This window comes from Chiroxiphia lanceolata, chromosome 17 (assembly GCF_009829145.1).
Source record: "Chiroxiphia lanceolata isolate bChiLan1 chromosome 17, bChiLan1.pri, whole genome shotgun sequence".
Taxonomy (NCBI): Eukaryota; Metazoa; Chordata; class Aves; order Passeriformes; family Pipridae; genus Chiroxiphia; species Chiroxiphia lanceolata.
The window spans coordinates 3,949,678-3,976,963 of record NC_045653.1 but is presented as its reverse complement, the minus strand read 5'-3'; the positions used below and the strand labels follow the sequence as shown (position 1 = coordinate 3,976,963).

Below are 27,286 nucleotides of genomic sequence, written 5' to 3'. Positions count from 1 at the left end.
CTGAAACACTTCCAAGGGCACAAGTGTTTGAAGGAACAGAATTCGACAGGACAAACAATAAGGAGAAAAGGATTAAATAACTTAGCTAAATGTTTAATTTAATCCTGTAAAACAGTATCCCATAAAACAACTAGAAATTACGCTGTATCAGCAGACTTTTTTACATTTTGAGTGCTCTTAAAAAAATAGGACAAGACAACAGGCAAAACCGCCTCCAGAAGTGATAAAGAGTGTGAGCTGCTGGTATACTTTGAACACAGTACCAGTTTTAACTGGAAAATAAAGCAGCCAACCATAAAAGGATGCTGGTACAAGGCAGCTCAGAAATGTAATGCAAAACACAAAATAGTTTCCTGTTTCTGTAAATGCTTGCTTTTTCTACCCAGGAATAACCTGAGAAGCATGTGAAAAAGGAACCTGCTTGCCTACAGCAAAATCATTCCTAACGACTGGACGACCAGTTGTTTTAACAGCAGAGGTGAACACACCTGGTTTCATCCCCAGGAAAGCATAAATATGGCTTTAAAACCCAATTGCACACTTATGTTTCATGCTAAAACTGCACACTCCTTTGGTGAGATTTTTCAGCCAATGATCTCTGAGGTGATAAAATATTTGTTGGATGAAATTAATTTTGCCGTATCTCGCCATGAATTTCCAGTATATACAAATACAACAGGCAGCTAAATCTCCCTCTCCCTCAAGTAGAATAATCTAAAAATTATTTGTGACCTAAATTTCGTTTTGTACACGGCCCGGGCCAATTTGCCTGAGAAAAGGAATCAAAGGAGTGGTGGTCATTAGAGCTGCAAGAGAGAAAAGAAGCCATAGGAGTGTACACATCTGTGACATCTCAATATGAATAGAGACAATAGGAGCCTTATACAGCTCGAATGGAGGCTGTGGGGGAGGAAGGAGCCGAAGCCTTTTTTGTTTGTAACATGAAGATGTGAATAATTTTGTAAAATGCAGTCAGGAAGCCTTATGTGCCATAACTAAATTAGAGTCTTATCTCTTACTGGATATCTCGGCTGAATTCAGTTTTTAGATGAATCAGGCAGAAGTCAGGAAACAGATTCGAACACAGAGAAACAGAGAAAGGAGTCTTTGCAGGAGGAGAAGAAAAAGTAACCGGCTGGGTATGATGGACACATTTTCTAAAAACCAGCAAACAAAAGGGCAAATCCATGGAACAAATAATGCCTCAAAAAACATTATTGCCCGGCCATCAGAGAGAGGAGATCAGACCCCTTCAGAAATACTGAAGCAAAGACAGCAGAAAACAAAAAAGATCAAATTCTTACCAGAACTCACCAGATGCAGACTCTCTAAATGTCATTCCAAATTTGACATAGTATTTAGGGATCTTTATCAGACCAACAGGAGTACAAAATTAAATTAATTGGCTTGGAATACATCTACTGTAAGTTCCAAAAAGGCCTTTCAAACCTCAAGCTTCATTTTTAATATGATTTTTTTTACTAGGAACGTGCACTGGCAGACTGAAAAGAACGAGTATTAGAATCACTACAAATTCCCATCTATTCAAAACTTTCATTTAAAATTTAACTTTAAATTTAAAACTTTGAAGTCTTGAGTTATGAATTGAGTGAAGAAGAATTACTAGGAATTCTGTGAAATACTTTTCCACATCAAAGACGTACAAATTGCATGAGACATATATTCTAAAATTTTTAGCATATTACCTGGTTTTAATACTTTGAATTGCAGCTACAAATGACGTGATATAGTGAGGAAATAAATACAAAGTTGTATCTCAAATAGTCTTAACAAGGAAGGAAAAAGCAAAAGGAAGCCAGCACTTTAATCAGTGACTGCTTGTGCACACAAATCAAAGAAATGCTGAAAGATGGTATTATTCTCCTATGAAGTTAGTTGTGTTTAAAAAACAGCATACAGTTTAGAAGCAGTGTGGAATATTAATTTACACATCTCTAGAGAATGTATGACTGCATTGTGATAACAAAAGAGAGACAGACAACAAAGATGCTGGCCCTCAAGTGAATTGTGGATAATAGCTGCTACACCTACATAGCTTTTGGAGTAGAGAACAAAAACATCCAAAAAATACCTCTATGGCTCTATAAGACAGTTAAGGGGAATGCCACAGGGAAAAGGTTTAGCATTTAAAAAGAGGAAAGCTTGTTTACATGGGAAGAACTGAAACCCACACAGAACATGGTGAATTGAATGCAAACAGGAAATACAGGACTGAAAAAAGAGAAGAGTGCACCTTGCACTGAACTTCAACAGAAAATAAAAAGATGTTCAAATAACACATCAGAAGCAGGAAGGCAGCTAGGGAGACAGTGGACCTCCTCAGGGCAAAGGCATAAACTGGGCACAAAGAGGGATAAAGCCATAGCTTGGAAAATCTCTTCGTGTTGGCTTTCACCACTGAAGGCACCGGAGAGATTCCCAATTCCAGCATTTCTTTGGAGAGAACTGGCTGGAGAAGTCAAATGAACTCGTAAGAATTACAGAGGGAGAATTAACCAGACCCACGAGGTGTCACCAGGATACCCTTCAGGCAAGAAGGGGCTCAAAGGTGCCTCTCCAGAACTCCTGGACAAAGTGCCCAAGCTGTCAGGAACTGGCAGTGACCAGCACAGCTCCCACTGACTGGGACCTGCTCTAATACACACTTTGTACCAAATGGGCATATTCAGCTTCAAACCAAGGCAAAGAGAAAGAAACCTTTGTTCTGATACCTACTTCCAATTCTGTATTTTTACAGCCCAACTTTACCTGAACATTCTTCTGCTGTAGTAATCACTCAGCATAAAATTGGAATTGTATCTTGCAGAATTAGCCCAAGAAACTGAGCACAGTCTTGGAACATTTGCACACCTGTGCACTAAGAGTGGGACAGGAACAGGTTGGCAAAACTCTTCATTAAGAAATGTTCCTTTTTAATGTGATATAACAATCAACTCCATCTACAGTGCTGTCCAGTTAAACACTGTTTATTATTCCCCAGCTCCCCTATTTGAAACCACATATAATTTATCATTCTTTGTACAGGAAATATTATTACGGTGCTGTTGTTATCATGCCAAACAGTGAAGTGCCCTTTAAAAGTGTCACATGTGAACAAGCAGGTTTCTTCTTCCACAACTAAGTCTGCAGCACTATGACAGTATTCCATGAATTTTTATTAGAAGTATTTAGGTAGTTTTCCTGAACAGGCTAAAAGCTCAGTGTGTTTAAAAAATGATGAAATACACATAATGTCAATGCCTTTCCCTCTCTGTGTTTAAGTAATAATTATTTTGACCCACTGAAAGTTAATATACTTCTACAGGGATTTTCAAAAGCATTTAGCATTGGTCTAAGACTGTTTTTCTGTTAAGTGAGTGACCATTTTATCATCAGTTCCAGCAGAAATTCTAAGGCTGAAAGTAATATTTCTTTCAAAATTTTATCCTCAGACCGGAAAAAAAAAAAACAACTTTTACCCAAATACTTTTATTAACCTCAAGTAGAAAGATACAGTAAATGTGTTTTTTCCTATCTGAATATCTAAATTTTATTTAGAACTATTTCCCAAGTTATTTAGAAACATATGTGTGCACTGTACCTAGAGCCAACAAAACCAGATAAAATATCTGTTTGCTCACAGACATCTTTTAAGAATGTTCTGGTACTATAATCCATGTTTAACCTGGTGTCTGCATTCAAGCAATTCTACTTAAAATCATTATTCCAGTCTACTTGACATTTCCTAAAAATGTCCATTATAACCTCCAACATTCACACTATTTATTACACACATATTATTATAAAATAAGACATTTTTTATACACTACGACTTATTTTTCATTATAATTTATCTATATGATTTTTTTATCAACCACATTGAACACCAGTGTTGCAAAACCAAAACAGTAACTGCTGAAAGCAACTTTACAACATCTGTAAACAAGATTGGGTTTTTTAATGACTGCACTTGAACAACACCCTGAATTCAGCTTCCAGAAAGCAAAGACTAATTTTGCTTTTACAGCCCAGCAAGGCCACATGTTCCTAACTTTCTGAGCCACTGAATGACCAGCAGCCTTCAAAGGCTCTCAAAAGCTACCCCAGAACTTTATGAAACCATTAACTGAAGAGCACTGGGAAGATGGCATGAACAGTACACTACATAAAACAGTGCCACTAAACAGTATTAATCTTGCTCTGACACACTGTAATAGAGCAAATAACAAAGAGAAATACAGCTTAGAATGCTTGCTTCTAAAAAGATCAGAAAAGTGAAAACATATAATTGATATTTATATTATGTACCCATAAACAAATAAGAAAGCAAAAGAGATGGGGTATTTTCTTCAAATAAACATTGTTTAAATGTCTGGCACTAATGTGTTCATTATCATTATGTGTTTGCCACAAAAGCACAGAAATCACCAATGTCATATCAGAGCCTCACTTGACTCTACTGAAAAGGGGTGAACCTACCAAAGGGAGGTTTAGTTTCCAGAAACCAGTAGGACACTAACATACACCACAGAATATCCTTATAAATATAAACTCCCCTAACCAGAACCATCAATATTCTCCGATTGAAAAATACAAAATGCATTTTAGTATTCTAATAACTTGCCTGACATCATGAGCATGTTAAGTGTATGAGTGAAATTTTTAAAATCAATTTTAAGTGGGTTTGCTTTTCTGTAACAGGATGCCTTGCTTGTCCCCCCTACAAAAACCCACAACACTCCAGTCTGTTCCTGTGCATCATCCTCTGTTATTCAGCTTCTGAAAATCTCAGTCATTTGTTCTCTCTCCAAATGTTCTCTCTGCTTCTTATTGATCTAATTTTTTTTTTCATTTTCAACTTTGGGCTACTTCAAAATAAGATTGCTCTGAGTGAAATCCTCAGTTCTAATCCTGTCACAGCAACTTGTGAGCGATGTTGACACAGGACCCAGGAGTACAACATTACACAGGTGGTACAGAATCAAGGTGAAAAACAAAGGAAATCTCAAACAAAGAGACAGAACTGCTTTTCCTACTTTAATAGTGTTGTGGCAAAAAGAGGGGGAATGACAGCTTCTGAAATAACAAATCACCTAATGAATATTCTATACGTGAAGCTGGAAAAGAGAAAAAGAAGCATAATTAAAGTTATCAAAATATTGAATATATGTGATTTAAATGTATGAATTCAAAATTCCTGCAATCAGTGTTATCAGAAATGTCACCATCTACGCAGGTGTTTTTCTTAAGAACAACACTCAGATCAATTAAAAAGGATATCATGACCATTACAGAGCTTGCAATTCCCCTTCCTCCTTAATTTGCATAACTCAGCTTTGCCTCCTCTATTTACGATTAAATAGGCATTGAATAAAAAGTAGAATGATGTTTTCCCCCCATAAGACATTAGAAATTCTTCCCTCAAATAGAATAAACTTCTTGCAATTGTCCATGCTCAGTACACACAGCCCTTTTTCTTCCCTAGGACAGAGAAAGCTTAGCAGTAGAAAAAAAAATTAGATAGGCATCACTAATTTTCCAATTCTCTATCACATCACATCCTGAGGTATTAAAGAATGCTTATAGTTGTCTCTTGTAGTGCTAGAAATGGAATTTACAATTCATTTGCTGCTTTGATAAGTTGCCTGACAGGTTATACTGATTATCACCCTAAAGTACAACCACTATATATATGTTATATATATGGTCAATAAACATCAAAAGGAAAGAAAGTTTAGAGAAGTCAGAGTTTATGATGAACTAGAATACATGACATATAACACATATACAAAAGCTCAGTGGAAATGGCAGACAGGGCCCTACATCAGCAAGTGGAATTGCTTTGAGCAGCCCCATCCTGGTCCCCACACAAGCAAAAAAACCTAAGACCAGTTTTAAACTGTGCTGGAAATAAAGCAGACCCTTCTAAAAAGATGGCAGAGTAAATAACCTGGTCTGCTCCTATGGTAGAAATGAGTAAGGAAAGGAACTGTTTTACAGTCCCTGTGGCCTGAAAAGACCTGAGCCTCTAAGAGAAGCTAGGAATAACCTGATTATCAGGGCATATCAACCCACAAAGAGTTACACAGACAATGCAACCTACAGAGATTACAAATGCATAAAGTCCTTCAGCCAGAGCAGCCAGTCCTTGGATTTACCACATTTTTCAAGACAGTGCGGGAGGTGAAACACAACTCGCAGCAGGAGCTCTGCTTCCCCAAGATCACACCACTCTTCTATCAGAAAAACACTGCTTTCCACATACTGGTTTGTATACTAAAGAGGAAAAAAAAAATCTCAGACACTGATTCCTGATAAACAAGACTGTGTGTATGCACACACACGCTTAAAAGAATTCACGTGGCTAGCAGTTGAAATGTTCTGCATCTATTCATGTAGCATCCTGATGGTAATGCAAGAGAACTTAAAAAAAAATAGTATACTGACAGAGAGGGTAAAAGAATGAATAGATTGATTTTTTTTAACTCTCTTATAAGAAGTTGTTATAAACATGCTCTTCCAAAAGGCATTTCTGTTGCAGAAGCACAATCCATTATTGCTGCAGAACACCAAGAGTTTGCTCATCACTGAAGAGTTGGAACAAGGATGCAGACAGGACAGTTTTGAGACAAACCTATCAAGGAAGAAGCCAAGAAAAAGCCACTTATTGCATCATGCTTGGACTGCAGGTTCATCACCAATTGCAACAGATATAAAAGTAGAGAACAGATACAATGGTAATGTTTCAAAACCAAACAAAAATCTAAGGTCCAACTACTGCAGGTCTACTCTTTTTCTGCATCATTTATGCCAGCACAACAGTTAGGAGCTGATTTAGGGGGAAGTGCCAAGCCTTAATACTGGATATCAGAATGCACATCACTGTGCAACTCCATGATCAAATCCAGGAGACAGAGGGGAAATCACCCAGCAGAAGTTTGAAGTGTGCAACAGTAGCATTGGTGAGTTTTGGAATATAAAATAGTTTTCTAAATTGAGAGGCTGTGCTCTAGAATTTCCTCTAAGTCACCCTTCTACCCTTCAGTAAAACTGCTTACTCTAGATAAGGGAAAGAATAGATGAAAATACCTTGGCATGAACTTCTCTTTAAATTTCTCATTCACAGTATGGTGAAAATTCTACCAGGGCAGCTCCAAAGCAGCTGCCAATTCCCCACTGTGGAAACTGAGGAGATGAAACCAACCTCAAAATCTACTCTGAATAAACACAGAGAATAAAACAGCATAAAATGCCAACGTTTATTTTCAGTTTGTAACTGGGCATCTAATGCTTTTTGGTTATAAAATGTGTCAACAGTGTCCCTGATACCCTTCTTTCTGCCACATTCATTAGAAGTGGTTGCACAGGTGATTTCTCATTGCCAGCAGCCAGCTCTCCAATAACACTCCCCCCAGGCAGGGCACTTGGAAGTTACAGAATTTACAAAGCTGATCAAGTTTGTGTTTCAGGAGTTTGAGTGTCAGCATTTATTTTTTTTCCTATTTCCCACCCTACAGCTGGCACATGCAGTAATGTTTTTAGAGGTCAGGGATTTCTGACATTAAAACAATGTTACCACAATGCCATCCCACAACTGGCCAAGAGAAGCCTTTCAGGCACATTAAATGACGCTTCAGAGAGTTCAGAAGCGATTCTTGGTTTCTAGCAGTTGTTACTCACTCTTCTTTCCTTCAGAAGAGCATTTATTCCATTTCCTTGTGATAGGCACCTTCCCTGCAGCTCCACTGTGAAGGCAGATGAACTGCCATGAAGTGGACAAGGAGAAGCACACAGGGAGGACAGAACAAAGAATCACAGGGAGTGAGGGTAAATAAACTGTGGAGTAGCTGCTGCTTAGGAACACGAGCTGGATCACACAGGGAGGCCACAAACTATCATTACAAGTGCATGTTTCTTTTGCAGTTGCAAAAACAATTGCACACAAGAGGGTGCAGAGGATCTGCCATTAATCATATTATATTCATTGTTCCCCAAGTGTTGCTGTCAATGCTCCAGGAGACTCCTTCAATTCCTGGAGAAAGGGGCATCGGAAAAGCAGCACTACAAGAACAGCCCACACTGAACCTTCACAATTTTGTCCTATATATTAATACTGCTTCAAACTAAACACTGTTTAACCACTAAACTGCTAATCAAACTGAATTTTTAAAAAGAGTCCAAATCATAGCAGTTGAAGGTTCCTGCCCAGCCTAATCTCTAATGAGGAAAATGGACACGCTGCAGAAATATGACAAAACTATTTGCAAGAACAAAATGCTAGAGATGTGAAAACCTGAGCCTGAAGCAGTCAAGCATCAGGTTTCTTCACTGAGGAAGTTCTGAATGTTATCTCTAGGTGAGGTGCTGAGTGACTCCTTGATTAGGTGGCACCTAACATCCAGTAAGTTCAGGGTTCCAGCAAGAACACCTGTGCCTGGGAGCCAGCGAGGGAGAAAATGGAAGCTGATGCAGTAAAGTAATGAAGTCAGCTATTTTTTTTTGTTAGTGAAAAGACAGGCATGGTTAAGGGGAAAGAAACACAGATGAACTGAATATTGTATTCATGCCTCGTTCAAAAGGTAATGCTGCTTTAATTTGTTTGGTTTGGCAAAGCTACGCAGAAAAGATGAGTTTTCTCAGCCACAGATATTTTTGGTTTGTGACAAACTCCGCATAGCATGCAAGTGACACACACTAATCAGGCCCAGAATTTGCTAGAGTCACCCACCCTAAATAAAAATTCATAACATTGCCTACCATGGGCCTCTAACACTTTGCAGGTTGGCAACCAAGTCGAGCAGGCACTACTTGTGTCCCAGACTGAGATGTTGTTTGTTTGTTTGTTTTTTAGCTAGGGAAGATGCAGAATTGAAAAACTGCTCGTTAGGTAAATATGTATTTAATTTACCGAGGTAGGAGCTAAGTAGTAAAACTGAGGCATTTCTACGTCGGATTTCAATAAGGAGAAACCACTTCAATCTCTTAAAAAACCCAACAGGTTTATTAAGCAACAGAGAGAGTGCCGGGTGACTCATCCTCCCTTCCCCACTTTCTAATTAGCCCTGATCGTCAGTATCAATGCGGCGGTTGTTTTTTTGGTGGGTTGGTTTTTTTCTTTAACCACAGGAAAAAAAACCACGCTGGAACTTGAAAAAAATGGACTCCTACTTGTTTACTGCTGGGAGTTTTCGAAGATAGCCGGTTAAGGCATCTTCCAGCTCTGCCGTCAGCAGCGCACGGAAACTCCTTCGCTGGTTGCCGTCCTCCCCCTCCCCGGGAGAGGCTGCATGCGGCACAGCACGATCGCAGAGAAAAAAATACAGGAAAAGCGGGGCGGGGAGGGGGGGGGAGAGAACCCTCAGCTCTTGGCAAGGGGAAGGCGTTCCACAAGAACTGCTACAGGGTCAAAAGTTTACCGTGGTTTCAATTTCACCTTTTTGCAACCAATGAGCGCGCGGCGGCCGCGGCCAGAACCGCGGGCGGCGGCGGCTTTAACTCCTTGCGGCCCGGCCCTCCCTGCCCTGCCCTGCCCTGCCCTCCCTTCTCCCCAGCCTCCCGCGCACCTTCCAGCGCACAAATGCAGAAGCAGCAGTGCCTGCGAGTCACAAGTTAAGAGCTGCACAAGGTCCCCTCTCCCCCCGTTTTAGTTGAAAGCGATGGAAGGGGCAGGAGCGATGCGAGGCAGCATCAAAGCAGCGCTGAGCTCTGGAGCCGGGACAGCTGCGGGATTTGCGCTGCAAACAGGAAAGACTGACCTTGCGAAAGGGAGGGAGGGAGAGGACCAGCACAGAATTGTCGGAAAGGATTCTGAAGGCACAGTCCAGAGCTGCAGTGATTTACTTTGCTTCATGGTGCCGTGGCATACTCTGAGTATTGCTGCTCCGTCCCCACACTACAGTTAATAATAGTCTGTTTCTAGATGATCGTGACTTCAAAACAAGACATCCTCCATCTGCTCGGTGAAGGATGGACGCGGAATTTTTGTGACTCTTGGGTACAAAAAAAAACCCATCAGGTTTTCAGTGTTGCGCAAGCAAACAAGTAACACCCAGCCACAACAGTGGGTAGCCATAAAAAGTGATCTGGACGTGAGACGCTTGTAATGGGTTTCTTGCTTTGGCACTGAAAAAGACAATATCAATCTTCATCTCCACTTATTTTATTACAGAACTAGAGGATGAACATAGAACAGGCTTCTTGTTCCACTGTATCAGCACTAACAATGCAGTTTCATCTCAGAGTCTACAGACTCTGTGAATCAGTCCATGGTGGGGCACCCCAAAATCTGTGTTGATGACAGCAGATACTGAATGACACAGTCTATGATTGTGTTCTGGCATCCATTTGATCTTGGAAAGTCAATGTCAACTACACTTCAGCAAGGAGAGCAGCAAATTTATCACCCCATTATTGGCCTTGCAGACTAAAAGGAAAGAGGACTAAAGCACTCGAGTTCTCAGTTCAGTGCAGCAACAGACAATATAAAACAAGGCAGCATGAAGAGAAGTACAAAAAGCATGTAATTCAGGCAGCTTCTGTACCAACATAATCTAAGAGTGTGGTTCAACACAGCAGAAAGGGGGAGGGTTACTTAGAGATCTTAGCAACTCTGCCTTGATACCAAGCAGAATGGCAAGTCACTGCACACATGTGCAGGGCAAACAATGTGGAACTAACCATTCCAAAGGAGGCAGCAGTGACATCACAAAGCACTTGGGAGCATCTATGTCAACATACTCTGATCTCCAACACGGGGCAGAAAGAATGGCAAGAATCTGAATCTAACTGTGAAGAGGTAAAATGAGTAAATATGCCATCGACACGCAGAAAAGACTCATGCTAAAGGTGCCAGTTCAAACAGAACTTAGCTTTCCAAACCCTTAAGCCAACCAGATGGTGGATTGTTCAAGATAATGCATATGACAACCCAAGGGGGAAAAACCATTAGTCAGTTGGCAGCTACTACTAAATTTCCAGCGAGATGCAGTTTGAAAATTGGTGAGTTATCTTACCCAGAACCTTAAAGGCTTTCACAGCACTTTGCAATGGTCAAAGACACTCTGGTCTCAGCCCTCTGTATAGGTCCAGAAAAAGGATAAAGACTCTTAGAAACACCTATACCAGCTGAAAATACTGATGGTCACCTTTCTGTAGCTCAATTCACAAAACAGTTTTAGGCAATACGATAATCATGCAAAACCCCTTAAAACCTGCTTCAGGAATCGTCAGCCACTCCATTTAAGAGCAGCCAAAGAAAAAAACCAACTTCCAGCTGTTGGGCAAGGCCAAACAGTGATTTCTTGAACAGACACAGGTAGATTCCTTTCTTAATCTATGCAAATAGGCATAGCAGCTTAATGCAGCTACTATGAGGTTAAGTGTAATGCCCTGAGAGCTGCTAACAAAAGATGCAGGGAGTGATTAAAATACATAAAGTCAGAAAGCTGAAGACATCATGAGAATCTTAGCTGATTGAGTTCATGCCCTACTACCAAGCTTTTCTACTCTAGTTCAAAAATGGAAAGACACCAACAAAACTGGTCTATTTTCATACTTTAGCTAGGTTAAAATACAGTTTTGCCAACAGCAGTTTAAGATTTAATTACATATATAAAAAGCTCTCAGTATTTTCCTCTCAGTAAAAAGAGCAGCTTGGTTTTGCTGTTTTACCTTCTCTAAATACCATGTCATTTTAGAGAAATTCTTCTAAATTGAGAGATCATCAATAAATTCCCTTTTTATAAGATGGCCTCATTTTAAAAGAAAATGGATGCTATAAAATTTTACATCAAGTCAGCATGTTACCAAGAAGCTTTTCTGTGTGTTCTGAATTTGATTAATACAAGCCAAGGTCACTTCCTGAAAGAAAGATGCCTACTACTGCAGCTGCAAGCAAACTAGACTCCTCTGAGCTCAAAAGCTGGGGGATGGGAGGACCACACGAGCAATTTCTAACACTGTCTCCAAAAATATACCAATCACAAAACCTGAGTAATATTTGGAATTTTTTTTACTAGATTACTACATAAATAACCTGATAATTAAAGCCTGAGTCTGTATAATCACCGTTCCAAGCAAAAGATTCACAATGATGCACCAGCAAGCCTGCAAAAAAATCACTAATTCCGAGGACCCTTTACTAAACTGCATGAATAACTACTTGAAAATGTACCTTTTTTTTTTTTTTTTTACTAGGTATGTTTTATTATGCAGTTCATGAAGCTGGTAAGAGACTGCCCTTGAATTAACAGCATTAACATCCTACTGAGACTGTGAGGCTCCACCCAACTACACTGTGCCCTATTCGGGAGCCATTTAAGAAAAAGGCATTTCAGGAAAGCATTCAAGCTCCTTACAGAATACTACACCAGTTTCTGAAGGCTATACCTAGCCTACAAAACCAATTAGAAATTAGCCATGTTCACCTGTAACCTTTAAAGATATTTTAAGAGATGTAAAGGTATTTTAAAAGTTACTTTAAAAACGTGCCACATTTGCATTATGCATGAGGTGAAACAGATGTAGTTTCTTCCCCTCCCAGACACTGTTAAAGCTCCCAGGTCATGAAAATAAGACCCACACCAAACAGAGAGCATTATTTTTGCTTTTTGTGTGTACTAAGATTCTACAATTTGGAGTACCACAGCAGGGGCAGGGTGGAAGGAATCTATTGCTGGAAAACATTTAAAACCATACACCAACAGACCTTTCCACAAGGACATCTGGGGACACACACTCACCCTCGACTTAATATACTTCATCTTTAATAAAACAGCCTTGATACACCCAACATTGCAACAGATGTTCATACTAGGCTGAAGTTAGGATGATCTACTGAATGAAAGTTAATTTTGACAAACTGGTGCTCTTAAAAGAAAAGAACCTTGCTGGTTTTGGGTGGGCATCTTCACCTGAAATAGAAAAATGCACTACAGCATATCATTACCTGTGCCGGCCCAACTACATCTGTGGTTAAGGATGCATAACATTTTCCATCCCAGCAGCTTGTTCTCATTTTTTAATGACTGTCTCTGACACACCCCTCAGAACTACTTTTTGTGGAAAACTCGTATAAAATTGGTTCAGGCAATTAAAAACAGAGTGGAGAATTCGGCTGAACAAAGTGTAACCTTTTATTCAGCCCAAGAAGTCAAAGCTTTAAAAGAGAAACGGATTAAATGCCTGAACAAGCTGAACTTCATCTTGCTGCTCCAGTGAAGATCCCTGCACAGACAGTAACTGCCTTATTGAAAGTATTTGAACATGCTCAGTTTTGTTTTAAATGCTTGCCAAGATGCTCAAGTATTTTATTTGACCAAGGTAGCTGTGCTGCTGCAGTGCTGACAGGACAGAACACGCTTTATCGCCGTGTTACAAAGAGCGAGAGCAGCTCCTCCAGAAACCTGCCAGCTACAAAGCAGTTCAAGAGCCTGGCAGCACAGCAGCCAGGGAACAGGGACATTTTTCCAGGTTGTGCTGCCCCACCCATACACAGCACCCACGAAGCATGAGGCAGCAGCAGGATCAAGGGCTTAGTGAAGGCCACCCCTCCATCCCTCCTAATTGGGGAGCCCGTTGGAAAGCGCAGCTGGAGGGCTCAGCCAAGAGCACTAAAAGCCCAAGCTCCTGCCCCTCCAGTGACCTGCCCTTGGAGAAGGCCCTGTCCAGTGACCAAGGGGGTGTTGATGTGCTCTGTGGGATTCCAGCTGAAATTTTCCTTAGGGTGAATTATGCTGGTTTTGTCCAGAAGCTTTTTAAAGGCGTACAAAAAGTCACACCGGAAACACTAAGGGTGTGTGAGGTCACTTAAAAAACTTCAAAATGGTGTTGTCAGCTCCAACTCTCAACACTCCTTTAACCCTCGTTGCACATATTTAATTAAGCAGATTGCTGTTTAACTGCTTGTTAGACTGTGTGGGACTGGCACCCATCAGTTCACAGAAAAGACTACTATAGGCTTATCTATGTCTGTTGTGTCACCTGTGCAGTGCTCTACTTCTACAAGCACTTTCTTTACTACCCAGTACCAGATAATCGTGTCATAAATGGAGATCTGAGGTGTCTGTCAAGGGCCTGCATCCTAAGCTGGCCTTTGACCAACACAGGGAATTTCTGTGATATCCGAATTAGGACACAAAAGTTTTTCCCAATGGAGAGTGAACAACACTGACATACACTGCCTTGCTTGTGACAGATACCAACTTCTGATTAAAGTCTGCTCTGAAATAATATTCTTAAACTGGCATTGAAATCACTGATTTAACAGTTGGAAATATTTACACCCATCAGTAAGGAGGGCCCATGAGCAGGAAAGAAACACACTCCATAAATCACGTTGACTTGCCCTGGGCACATTTTGCTGGTCAGCAGATGCAGCACTTGTGAACATTTATTCAGGTGTTTGCACAAGGACCAAGTTATAGAATTAATGCCAGCAAATATATCAACTTACACTAAACCAACTAATTTTAATCAAAGCTCTGGATACACCTACACTTTTTAAAAGGTAGATTCATATTCTGAAGAAGTGTTTGAGTGCTGTGGGGAGAAGGCAGCTCTCCATAACAGGGTTCCATAGTGTGTGAGTCTGTTCAGACTCACCCAAACCATCAATGGGAGTTAAATGCCTGGTGTCTTAGAATGTTTTTGAGAATCCTACTTAGTCTCATTTTTCATCAGGCTACTAAAATAGATTATTTGTTAAAGTTTATTGAAAAAACACACATCCTCTTTGCTTTTAAAATTAACCTTGGCATCCTATGATCTCATAATAATTAAGGGCCTGTTAATGAAGTTTAGGAGTCTGGCATCACTCGACTCTCAGATTTGAGAGTACAAGATCAGAGATTAAAAACAAAAAAGGCACTGAAGAAAGGAAATCAAAATAGTTTAAGTTTTCCACGCATAGTATTAGTGCTTATATATAATTTATTTAATTGTAAGGAATAAATACAGCTGCTTAATACAAAGGTGACATTTCTAAAATGAAATCTGACCTTGAAATATGGAAATGTGTTTCTAGCTTAATGCTGCAATTAAAATCTGATTAAGTTTGAGTGTATGCAGGTACACCTCATTTGGCTGCAAGAGGTGTTCATTTAGCTCAACAAAAATGCTTGCCATTCAAACTTTTTGTAATCCCCAATTCCATTAATTCATCTCTCCACAGCACAGTCAGCTTATCTGGTTATATTTCAAACATTGCCCTTTCACTGAGTACCAATGGTTGTAACACAGAGCAGCTGCTAAAATTTACTGTGCAAACTAAAGCTGGAACAGTATTTTGCACATCACTGGTTGAATGAAATCTTAGATCTAAGGGGTCAATTATTGTAAAATGAAGCAAAATGGAGGAATAAAAAAAAAAACCCTCAAAGGTTGGTAGCTTTGTTCAGTGCTACACAAAACAGAAAAACACCACCTAAAGGGATATTATAGACTGGAAAGTCACAGTCTCCTCCAAGCCCTACAACAAAAGGGCAGTAGGAAAATTCTACAGCCTGCAATAAGTTAAAATTCAGGTTTTAAGTAGAAAGTGAACAGGGGATCCACTGTCAGACAGCCTATGGAATCTCTATCCTAAAATACCTTCAAAACTTGACTGAACAAAACCTCAGTCAACCAGCACTAACTTTGCTCACAGTGTTTGCATTGATGTGTAATTTCTCTATGATTTCCAGTCATCAGAGAATTATGAACCGCAGCCCAGTGATAAACTGGTACCATTATAAAGTGGGCCACTAAGACAAGAGAGCACCTCACAGTTGATCCTACTTTGTCTTAAAATTAAGATGTATTACCAGATTCTTTTTGGTTGTGATTTAAGCAGGTATGTTTTATTAATCTCACGTACTCTCTAGATTTTGCATACATCCATTAACACTCCCATCTTTACTGGACAAAAGCATGTATTCCTGACCACAACATTAATTCCTACTATCCAGGACCTTTTTTCTCCTCATTTATGAGAAAAAAAACCAGCATGCTTTTGAATAAGGTTCTCAGTGCCCTCTGGATTTTTTTTTTTCCCCTCAAAAACTTTTCTATTCTTTACAAGGAATTTCCATTGCTTAAAACTTTATGCTTCCAGTTTTTCTAATGTCCTGTTAAAGAAGCAGTATCTTCTCTTTCATTAAAAAGTCATTTTTCAACAAGTCTCACAGTAAGCTCCCTCAGATTCCTGCAGCAGGCACAAAATCAGTTTTACTCACGGAAGTTTTTATACAAATGGCACTCCTCAAACACTAATGTTTATCTGCAGAGCTTTCCAAAATGACACTACCAACATTAGCATAGATATTCCAAGTACTTTCAGGAAGATTTGCAGCCATTCTAGAAGTCAGTACAAGAGGTCAATGACTGCCAAAACCAGAAGGGATCATATCCTTCCCCTTCAAGTGCCAAAACCATTGGTAATGTTTTGTTTCAGGTCCAGTCACTTCCTTGTTTGCAGATGAATGGCTAAGCAGTTGGGTAGTTTCACATCATCAGGAAGCAAATTTTATGCATTTTTACATAGTGTACTGATGGAAATGCCAGGACAGAACTGTTGATTTTTTTTTTTTATTATTGTTACTTTCTTACATGCATTTTATCTGTAGTTCCCATACAAGAGCAGACCAGCTGAATTGTATCTTACACTCAACAAAACCCTGAGCTGGAGAACCATTGTTTGAGCATTTGCCTGCCAATGAGACATCCAAGATGCATCCACCATGATTTAAACAATTCTGTTTTACTCGACTTCCAGGACATTCTGCAGTTTAATTCAGTTTAGCTTTACAGTTAGTATTCAGCCACACTTCTGCACTGGGAAGTTGTCATATTTGCATCTGATAAGCAGATCCAACATAGTAATTAACTGATTAGCACCAGTCATGCATTTATGTCATAGAGCTGGACAAGATCAGCTATGGAGGGTCATTGCTGCAGTGTGTTTTCTTACCAGTAAATGGCACACAGCATTTGTCCAGGGAATGACCTTCTCCCACAGCACATCACACCTCAGCACTGGGGGAAGTTATGCTGAGGCACAACACAGTCAGAAGTTTATATTCCTGGGCCCTGCCAAAATTATTAGAAGAGTTACTAATAATTGTCTCTAGGCATGGCATAGCTTTTCTTTTCAAAGCCCAGTAAAAATTTTTAGTGTACATAAGAGTCCACTAGAAGTTCAAAAAGCTACAAAACCTTACCTGCACCTGAGCTTTCAGCTCAGTTAGATTCTCATATAAATGATGACTACAAATAATGGTGCACAAACAATAACAGGATAATCATGGCACACCATGGGGGGAACACAGGAAAAAGCTTACAAAACTTAAGTCTGATATCATTAATCCCCTTACAGAATAAAAATGCTGTGACTCAGCTTTTTTTCCCATTGGAGGTAGGTTTATGACAGACAATATGCTCAGACAAGTGTCTCCATCCAGTCAAGAGCAGAAGTTATTTATCCCTTCTGTCCACCACACACTATTTAACTCAGTGTGTCATCTGTCTGCAAATCATGGCTTAGGAACTGCAATGTTTTAATGAGCACAGCTATGGGAAACAAAAACCAGTCTTTTCTGTCCTTTGAAGAGATCATTGTCCAAAGGTTTTTCTCCCCCTGTCTCCTTTCATTTTCCTCAGTTTGCTTTAACCTTACCTTATTCTAACCAAGCCAGCTCACCTGAATTCTATTTCAGGGCACCTGCTAAACTGCAGAGCTGATCTGAATTCAGATTATTCTGAAGGAGTTTGTAAAACAATATTCCTTTCTTGAGAGCAAAATCCCACTGAATGGAATGTCCAGACAGGTTTTCAGTTTTGCTGCACTCCAGCAACAGGTACAGAGGCTGACATCTCAATCTATTTGAGGCTAAATTGGTTACCCTAGAAGTTATGACAGACCCTCAAACAAACAACACCCACCAGTGAACAGCATTGTGTCTGCACAGGGCCCAGAACAGCTGGAGCCAAGAAACCAGACTTCATCACCATTCTTTCAAAAGAACTGTTCTGAGCAAAGCATTCACATCATCACTGACTTCAGGAAAAAGAAAACTCTGGTATCAGTGGTAGAGAGAATGAAAAAAACAAAGGCAGATATAAACACAGAAGGATGCTACCATTCCATCCCCTGACTTTTAAGAGGAACATCTTTTAGTGGTCCAAGTATTCCCCAAAAGCCTGACAGCATTAGATACCATGACACATATCAAGGTCAGGTCAAACCATCCATTCCCTCAAGTTTAAGGGAGGTGGAAGAGAGCAAACTATATACCATATTAATATAGAGCATAAGAAAATACCTTTATTTTTCTAAGCCAATTGAAATTATTTTTCTCCCTTTTCCTAACCCCCTAAACATCAAGGGTTTATGAGAATGGATCCAGAGCAAACAAAGCAGTCCTGACAGGAGACTTACCTAGCACAGTGTTCTCTCCAACAGAAGCCCATAGGAATGCCTAGGAAGAAAAAAAGCATATGAATGTATTTTAGCACACTGTCAAACTTCACAATCTACTGTTCAGGAATTTCCTGGTCCAAAAAGGAATGAGTTTCCCAGTGGCTGGATTTCTCTCCTATATAAGTTCTTCCCTTTTGAACCCATGAAAATTAATACTGCTGCAATATTCTGTGGCCCTCAGTTGTGTAGTTAAGCTCCACACTATGTGAAAGTGTCAGTTTTTTTTATTTTTAACCCTGCCATCTGATAATAAGGAGAACACACGAAATGACTGGAGAGGAAAACGCTTTCTTCCTGTTGATTTTCCATGACACTTGTGGTTTCGTAAAGATCCGCCTCGTACTGTCAGGCCAAAAAAAAGAAGAAAAAAAAAAGATGAGAGAGCACTGCTGGAAATTCTGTTTCTCATTAAAAATACAGAGAAACATGAAGTGCATTATACTCTTTTTGATACTGCACATACCAGAAATACTTATATTCAAGAGGAAGGCATAACATGACTGTACAGTGATGTGGTATCTTCAGTTTTCTAATTTTTCTTTGCACAACACTACTGGTCTGTAGTTTTGCCAGAAGATTTAATTCAGATTTCCTTTTTATTTTACTGAGTGGAAGAAAGCTGGACAACAATATTGGTTATAGAGTACCCTCTTCTCCCCTAAGGAAAACACCAGGATAAAGACAAAAGCATCACTGAAAAAAGGACAGATCTCCTAAATCAAGTGCTAGGGATACATACAGCCACTCACCCTGAACAGAAAGTTCTCTTAAATCACCAGTTTCTTCTTCAGTGATCACCCTCAGTGTAATTATTAGCTACCAAATCTTCATTTGTAGAGGACAAGAATAAAATATGAGATGTAATCAAGCCACATTAGGACCTACTCCCAGAACAAGAAGTATTAGTTTTCTCTTTAAGAGTGAACCAAATCTTCATGCATTATGCTTGGCAGAATTGTTTCAGTCAAGATCAATCTTATTTCTATCAAGTATTTAGCAAACTTACCACTTAAGTCAATAAAAGAATTTACAATAAGCAGAATAAAGAGAGATGCAAAACCAATCTCAAAGAACTTCTGTAAGGCCCCAGTAACAACCTCTATAGTGAAATATCTGATGTGCCACCCTGGCTTTATCCAAAGCCCAAGTAAACAAAATGAGTTTGTTTGAGGCTTTGACAATAAATACAGTTGTCTTATGGCTTCAGCAACATATTTTGCCTTCAGGAAAAACAAGTCTTACTAAGACTTAGAAATCCCATCTCCAAGCTTTAACTTTGCATCACACTGGTAAAGTAACATTTAGATAAATATCCAAAATGTAAACAGAGCAAGGGCAGCAACTTTATTTCACAACACGCTTTATTTCAGCACTTTTAATCAGCGAGAAAGCAACTAAACAATACACAATTCACAACACAATCCTCACAGAAGCTGGAAAAGATATTAAGGTTCATGTCAAGTTCAATGTGCTCTATTTTTATCTTCAGTCATTAGCCTTCTCATTAGCAGTAACTTAATATGTGAGAAAGGATTAGGAGCAGCTAGGAAGTTATTCCGGTATAGAAATTTATTTATATATTTCAAAAAAAATTTTAGCCCAACAAATAATTCCAATAAAGTTTCTTAGACCCAGCCAACTAATGCAATCTCTCATTGTCCCAGTATACCAAAATAAGGCTTATAAGTTGCTTTAGAAAGTAGTAATTAATTGCTTACTATTTCTTCATAATTATGGTGTACTTCATAAGCTTGTTTCATTTCAAAATTAAAAAAAAAATTCTGGACTCCCATTCTGCTCCAGCTCACAGAGGAACAACCTTCACATCCCTGTAGTTTGACACTAATGCAACAATTCCTTTAGCATGTCTTTTTTCAATGGTGATATTTAGAATAGTGCTTTAAGAGCTGGCTGAAGGTACATCTTAGAGCATTGCACACGATCAAACCGAGCCTGGGAAAGCAGAGTTTACACTAATAGGGAACTCAAAGACAATCCCTTTGAAAGTGTCCCAGTACTGCTGCACTCCAAGGAGGCTACAAACAGGCAAGAGGCACCAGCATCTGCCAGTCTTTAAGAGAAAACCAAGTGGTTTTGAGCACTCCTGGATGTGTGAGCACCCTCAGCACATGACAGCCTGGTTTGGAGGCCAGAACTCTTGCAAGAAGTCTCAGGGATAAGAACTACCTGTTTTTTTCTACAGACAGCCTTAGCACTAGCAGACATCAGGACATCTGTATACTATGGAGATCCTAAAACCTTTTCAGATGACTGCTAGCAAACCAGTGAATTAGTGGCCCTCTCCATGTTATTTTGTTGCATGTAGGCAATAACTTAATTTCTCTGAGAGGATTAAACTAACTCCTGCCAATTCTGACATCAGTAACTTCTGCTCTGTCCTGGTAATACAGAACTTAATGTTTCCAAGATGACAGTAATAGCTTTTTACCCAGAGCAATAGGAAAGTGTTGTGGTAAACTTTGCCTGGAGCCAATTTAGTTACATCTGGATATATGGCACCAAACCCAAGATAAATTATCCCAAGTGGAAAATCACCAAAATATCTTAATTCTAGAAGCTCTGTTTTCTGCTTATCTAAAATTATGAAAGCAACTTAATGTTCTTTCTTTTATCTGACTCTTGATCTGTGCTTTGTCCTTCTGTTTCTCTAGAGATACAATCTGAGACTTTGTGGAGTGAAGCAGATTCAAGATAATGCCAAGTTCCAGCAGCCTTTGTTGAGAAATTCCTCTTGCACTTAGAATGAGGAAAGAACTACTAAGATAGCTGCCAATGAAGACACTTGATTGGAAATGTGGGTAAAAACCTTTATACCTTAGGTTTTTTCCAGACTTGCTTCAAAAAAAAAAAGATACCAGTGATACAACTTTCCTGGAAAACTTGTTATTTTGGCTGAGCTGTACTTAACAAGCTGTATCCTTTCATAAGAGTTAACAAAGTTTCAGTGTTAAAAGCTGCTTCATCTGTTCTGCAAAACACGTCTACCACATTGTCTCACTTAGCAAATCTTAATGGAAACTCCTCCAGCTATGAAACACCAGCTGTAAACTAACTGATTATCTCCCTCACTGGAGGGATACTCAAGAAGTGCCTGGACACCATCCTGTGCCATGTGGTTTAGGATGACCCTGCTTGAGCAGGGAGGTTGGTCCAGATGCCCCACTGTGGTCCCTTCCAAGCTGAACCTCTCAGGGATTCAGTGATGGTGGCAAATCTTGAATTAGAACTTAAGGAAATGTTTAGTTCTGCTCCACTCTGCCACAGATTCTTGAAATTAATACTGAAGTGCATGAGGAATTCCTATGTAAGCATCCAGAGAAAAGTCAGAGCAGTTTCTGAAATCCCTGGCTCAGAGGTGAGACCTTTAATTTAGCCAAAAATGCTACCTTAATAAATTAGGCAAGTTAAGCCCCTTTTCAGCTGTTTGCTTTTGTGGGTGGGGTTTTGTTTTTGTTTTACACTAACCAACAGCCCTGGCTGATACAGCTGAAGTCTCTGGAGGACTGTTACTTATTTTTTTCCATTGTTGATGCTATGGAGCCAGCGTAAGTCTAGAAGAGAAACATTCCGTTTCATGTACAGGCCTTTCTTTGTTTGTTTGTTTTTAACAATAACAGTACATGAAAATATTTTCTAAATGAATCAATCTGCGGTGAAGTGCCTTGCTAACTCTGTTTGGGGAGGAAGAAAAGCCCGAGAGTTTTGCAAGTTTACTATTTCAGAAAAAAAAAAAAAAACAAGACCAGACTGAATTAGAATTACTAAATATCAAGACTCAAAACTTTCAGGGCAGTGAATACGACTACACAAAAGTATCCAACCTTTTGTTCAAAATATTACATTAGAAAGTGGAACCAGCCTTGCTACTGCAAAGAAAAAATAACCTTTGAAGTTGCTAAGGCAATTAGTGTACCTAAGCTTGAGTCCCTTTTGGCTAGAGCCAGTGTATATATTTTGGAATAAAACACTGCCACTGTCTAGGATCCTCAAGAAATCTGTAACAGTTGTGGAATATCAGACTGATTCTCTCATGAACTCTTGGACAGTTCTTAAGTAGAAGTAATATACTGTAAATACCCTGAAAAACACAGGTGTAAGGCTGACCCCCAAGTGTAGCCTGTTCACTCTCGGAAAACCATATTGAGTGCACATAATGTGAAATACAAATCTGATTCTGTGGTTAAGCAGATAATAACATCTGTTCTACAAGGATTTATTTTAATAAAATTTGCATGAATGTGCCTTAGGTAGCTTTGAAGTTACTTTTTACCCGCAGTGTAGCAAAGATGTCACCACATTCAGGGAGAACTTCCTTTACCATCTGGATGAACTCAGCCTGGAAGTCAGCACAGGCTCCCAGCCCAGCTGAAGGCAGCAATCCTGTGGGGGACTGCACAGAGAGCTTGGGGTGATCAGCCTGTACCTCAGACTATTAACACATCTCTAGTAATTAATGAAGATACCAGCTCTGTGGCTTAAATCATCTTTCACCACGTGCAATTTGTAGTTGCCTGTGTAAGGCTTTTTTTGTAGACAAGGCAGTGCTTTTATATATCACTACATCACATCCCATGGAAATGCCCTGCAAACATCTCTTAAGTGGCACTGATGAAAATTGTTCTTCTCTTGTTATGTGGATACACAATGTGTGTTAAAATTGGGACTGCTCACTTCAGTGAGAATGACACATTTATCACTAATGCCTCTTACAGATCACCCTTAATAAAGCAGAGATTTGTCTTAACTCCCTTTTACCAACAGTTTAAATGTACAACTTGATTCCACCTTCTTACCTAAGGTTATTACCTAACCCTTGTTATACTGAGGGTGAAAGGAGACTGGATTACTAACCTGACATCCTTCTCTCATGTTTTCATTCACTCCTTACATCTAGGTATATCCTGTTAATCTAGAAACAAAAATATCAGCTCATCTATCACCTTTGTGTAGTACCAGTAGTACTCCAAGAATGGAGCTCCCTGGGCTCTTTGGACAACTACTTGTGGAGATATAAAAGACAAGCACTTGGGAAATAATAATCCCCAAACCTACAAACCAGTGAGAAGTTAAAAAACAACAGATGGGAGAGAAGACCAATTAATACATGTATTTGAGAGGAAGTGAGAATAACTTCTAGCTCCTAGCCTAGAAAGCAAAAGGAGGGATTAAACTGCTGTCTGAATACATTAAGTTCTCAAAATAAAAGCTTACCACTTTTTCTAAAAAAGATTGAGAAGTAGTCAGCCATAATATCAACTGCTGAACCTAATGGCTCTTTCTGTTGCTCTCCTACTGTTATTTTAGTCCATGAAACGGTGGAACAAGAAAGAAGAAAGGCAAGCTTACATCCAAAAAGGAAAACTAGACAAAGTGCCACATAAAACACGGGGGCTTTTTACCAGTCAGGTAAAAAAAATGTCATTCAGTGTCATTCTAACCAAGTTTTAGTCCAGTGGGTTCAGCCTTATGGCTGCAGTGTAATAGAATCTCTTGTAACCTCACAAGAGCAACTTCACAAACCACCCCTTCTCTAGCCTTGCCTGTGATCACTGTGCATCAGAGTGAAAATGCTGCTCAGTGGATTTGACAGTCTCTGACTACACACACAAGGATTTAGATGCCAGAATGCATCTGCATGTCTCATAAAAAAAGCCCTTAAGTATATGAAGGTCTGAATTCTCAACACAATGTAGGTTTCACCATCTTGTCTGAATTTCACCACCACAAACAGTCATTTTTGCACCAAAACTTCGGGCTTGGTGTCACTGGTGTCACCAATATCGATTCAAGTTCTTCAGTTTCTAAGGGTTCTATTTTTTGTTTTGCTTTTAAATATGACAATTTTCACGTCATCGAGACTAAATTACTTACGACTTACATTAGAACTAAAATAGAGCCCTCAGTGTTCCTAAGAGTCTTCAAATATCTAATGGATGATAACAGAGGATAATTAAAGAGAATCTCCTTTCCCTTGACTCAAAAATAAAACACTGTTCTGTATCCCTATTGTTGCTTTTCCAAAGCAGGGTGATCGTTTCCGGAGTTGTTTGGTGTAGATATTTTGCTTAAGCAGCAAACACTCCAGGCTACAACTGATGAGTGACCTTGAGACAGCTCTTAGAAGGCAGTTGCCATAGTAACACCACCACAAATGTGGTACATCCTCAGCTGACACCGCCAATCTGGTGCAACAGATCCATAATAAGTACATCTACTCCCTATCAGTGTCTCAGTGTTAAAGGAGGAAGTTAATGGATTTTATTTTTTTTTTTTTAGAATTATTTAAAAAAATCTTGTGCTGTGGTAGACACTGTGTATGATATCAAGTGACTGAGGCTATATATACACACGAGGCCACACAGTGTGAAATAAAGCACCCTAAAATAATGTACCACTGAAAGTTAAAGGTACTCAGTGTGTTACTGCAGAGGAGAGTCCTCAGCCAAGGAAGTGAGTCTACTGAGGAAACCCTGCAATAGCACTTGAACTTATTTTCTTAGTTATCTTCTTCCAGGTTCTCTAATACAGATGAAGTTTCTGGAACCCTGCTCTGTCAGACTTCATGCAAAATGCAAGCACAATGGATTATTTTTGCATGCCAGAATATTCCCAGTTTCACATGTGCAACTTCATCACCTTGAAAAACCTTTCAAACCAACCTGGCACTGAGGAATAGTGTTGCCTTAAAGGGTTTCTCTCCACATAGTGTCCTACTGGTTCTTGTGAGCTCAGAGAGGATGAAAAAGGTGACTCATTATTGAAATGTCAATAAAAATGAAACAGAATTGAAGAGTGCTAGGTAACAAACATTAAGTAGAACCATTTCTGCTTAAAGACAAAAGATTAATGAACAGATTTATACAGTTCATTATAGCAATTAGCAGTCAGATGTTAAAGTTTACTCTGAAACTAAACTGCAGTTTCAAAACCCTCAAACTAGCAGCAAAGGCCAATCACATACATTTCAGAGTTTGTTCATGTTCAAGAGATCCTATTATAGGTAAAACAGTTGTGGATTCGAATCAGAAACAAGTGCTAGGACTGTTCTGCCTCTGCTGAAGTCAGCTCACTTCAAGGGTTTGCCCTATCATAGCAGAAAACTTTTGTTGAACTTCCAAACCAGTGAAACCTGTGCATCAGCTAAGAGTTAATTCCATTTACAAGTCATACACTTAAAACAAGGGTTTTGGACACTCCAGTCTGAAGAGTCTGGTCCATAGTTAACTCAATCAAATACCTGCCTTACAAACTGACTGGGGAGCTCCTGCATCCAGAACTGCAACATAAAGGGAGATGGAAAACAGAAAAAAACTTCACAGACAATATTAAGCAGACAAACCAGCTGCCCCTCACCCCAAAAATCAAATTATTTTTTGCAACTGCATTATAGCACAATTATCAACAAGTCCATTACTGCTTTGTGTCACTCTTCCCACTTCCATCACCTGTGAAATTCCAGGTAAGATGGTTACATTCCAAACTGCCCTGTGTCCTATAAATCTGTGTTATTGGCACTCATAGATTCTTTTTCTACAAGTCTTCATATAAACATAGAATATTTAGCAATAGCTTCCTACAATAAACAAACTACAATGATTTGTCTTCCGCTGTGCACGTAGTTGTTTATTTTGGCTGAGCTGCACAGGTTAATTTGGAAACTATCTAGACCTAGACATGAAAAGCACTCTTGGTGTAATAGTAAGACAATAGCTGTACACACAATACATTCTGTACTGTCCTTCTCTCCCTTTTGTTTTCTCCATATAAAAAAAAAAGTAAATCTCTCCAGACAAAAAATTTAACCTTGATCTCGTGGAAGTGAAAACTAGAATTTAAGTAACACTAGAATATTAAGCCCTGAGTCTATCAGTGCTGACAACTCTGTCAATCTGCTCTGCAGGTTCCTTCAGAAACACTGACCACAGCTATTAAAGATCTTGACTATTCTTAGTCCTCAACCTTAACATAGAAACCAGGAAGTCTCTTACCACCACTGATCACAACACCATAGGAGAAAAGCAATAAGAAGTTTTTCATAACAAAAGCCAATATATTTGTATTCTACAGTCCTGTTAAAAATCCTTCACCCTAACCCCAATAGCATGGGATTGCTGATCTGAATCTTTACAGAAGTGATGCATTCCATAGAATGATTCTACTCCAAAATAAAATGATTGCAGTACTTATCCTTTTCAGCAGGTTATTCTGCTTAGCAATACATTTGTGCTACAGTAGAAAAAAAAAATACACATTAAATGTTTCATATTGCTCAACATCAGGTTTCAGAACAGCACACAATATATCGACTCAGTCCCTCCTGACTTCAGTACATTATGTTTTTAATGCAGATACACAGGTAAGGAGCTACCAGTAACAAATCAAGAGTACCTCATCCAACTCTTCCTTGTACAGGTGGGTAGAGGGGGCTGAATTTGTCCTACCCCAGGGACCACCTGAGCCTCTCTTCTATACCACATTTGTTTCAGAAAGAGAATCTTACAGCAACTCCATCCAGTTCCATTTTGTTTCCACTCTGGCTGCTCCAGTCCCACCCCACCCATTTCCTTGCACTACTACTGGTGTTTGTGCAACCAGGAGCAAGCTGAACAGCCAGGAGCTGCCAGGGGTGGTGGAGTCTGATTTTGGGGTCCAGGTTTTATTTGTTGGCAGGAGGGAGGGAACGGATGATTTTGCACTTCAACCTGTTTGCTGACTGCAGAGCAAGAGAGGGAACAGAAAGGAAGCACAACAGCTCTGACTTGGCCCAAGAACTGTAGGAGTGGACTGTGCTGCCTTAGACAGACAGCATTC

General features: G+C 39.5%; 1 protein-coding gene across 2 annotated transcripts in view; it reads right to left on the bottom strand.

Moving 5' to 3' along the window:
• NCOA3 (nuclear receptor coactivator 3) overlaps positions 1 to 27,286 on the bottom strand; it is a 76,901-nt gene that overhangs the window by 39,905 nt on the left and 9,710 nt on the right. For both annotated transcript variants that reach the window (XR_004359977.1, XM_032704544.1), the window contains exon 2: positions 18,413 to 18,452. The gene's annotated coding sequence lies outside the window, so the exon portion shown is untranslated. The remainder of the gene's footprint in view (positions 1 to 18,412; positions 18,453 to 27,286) is intronic.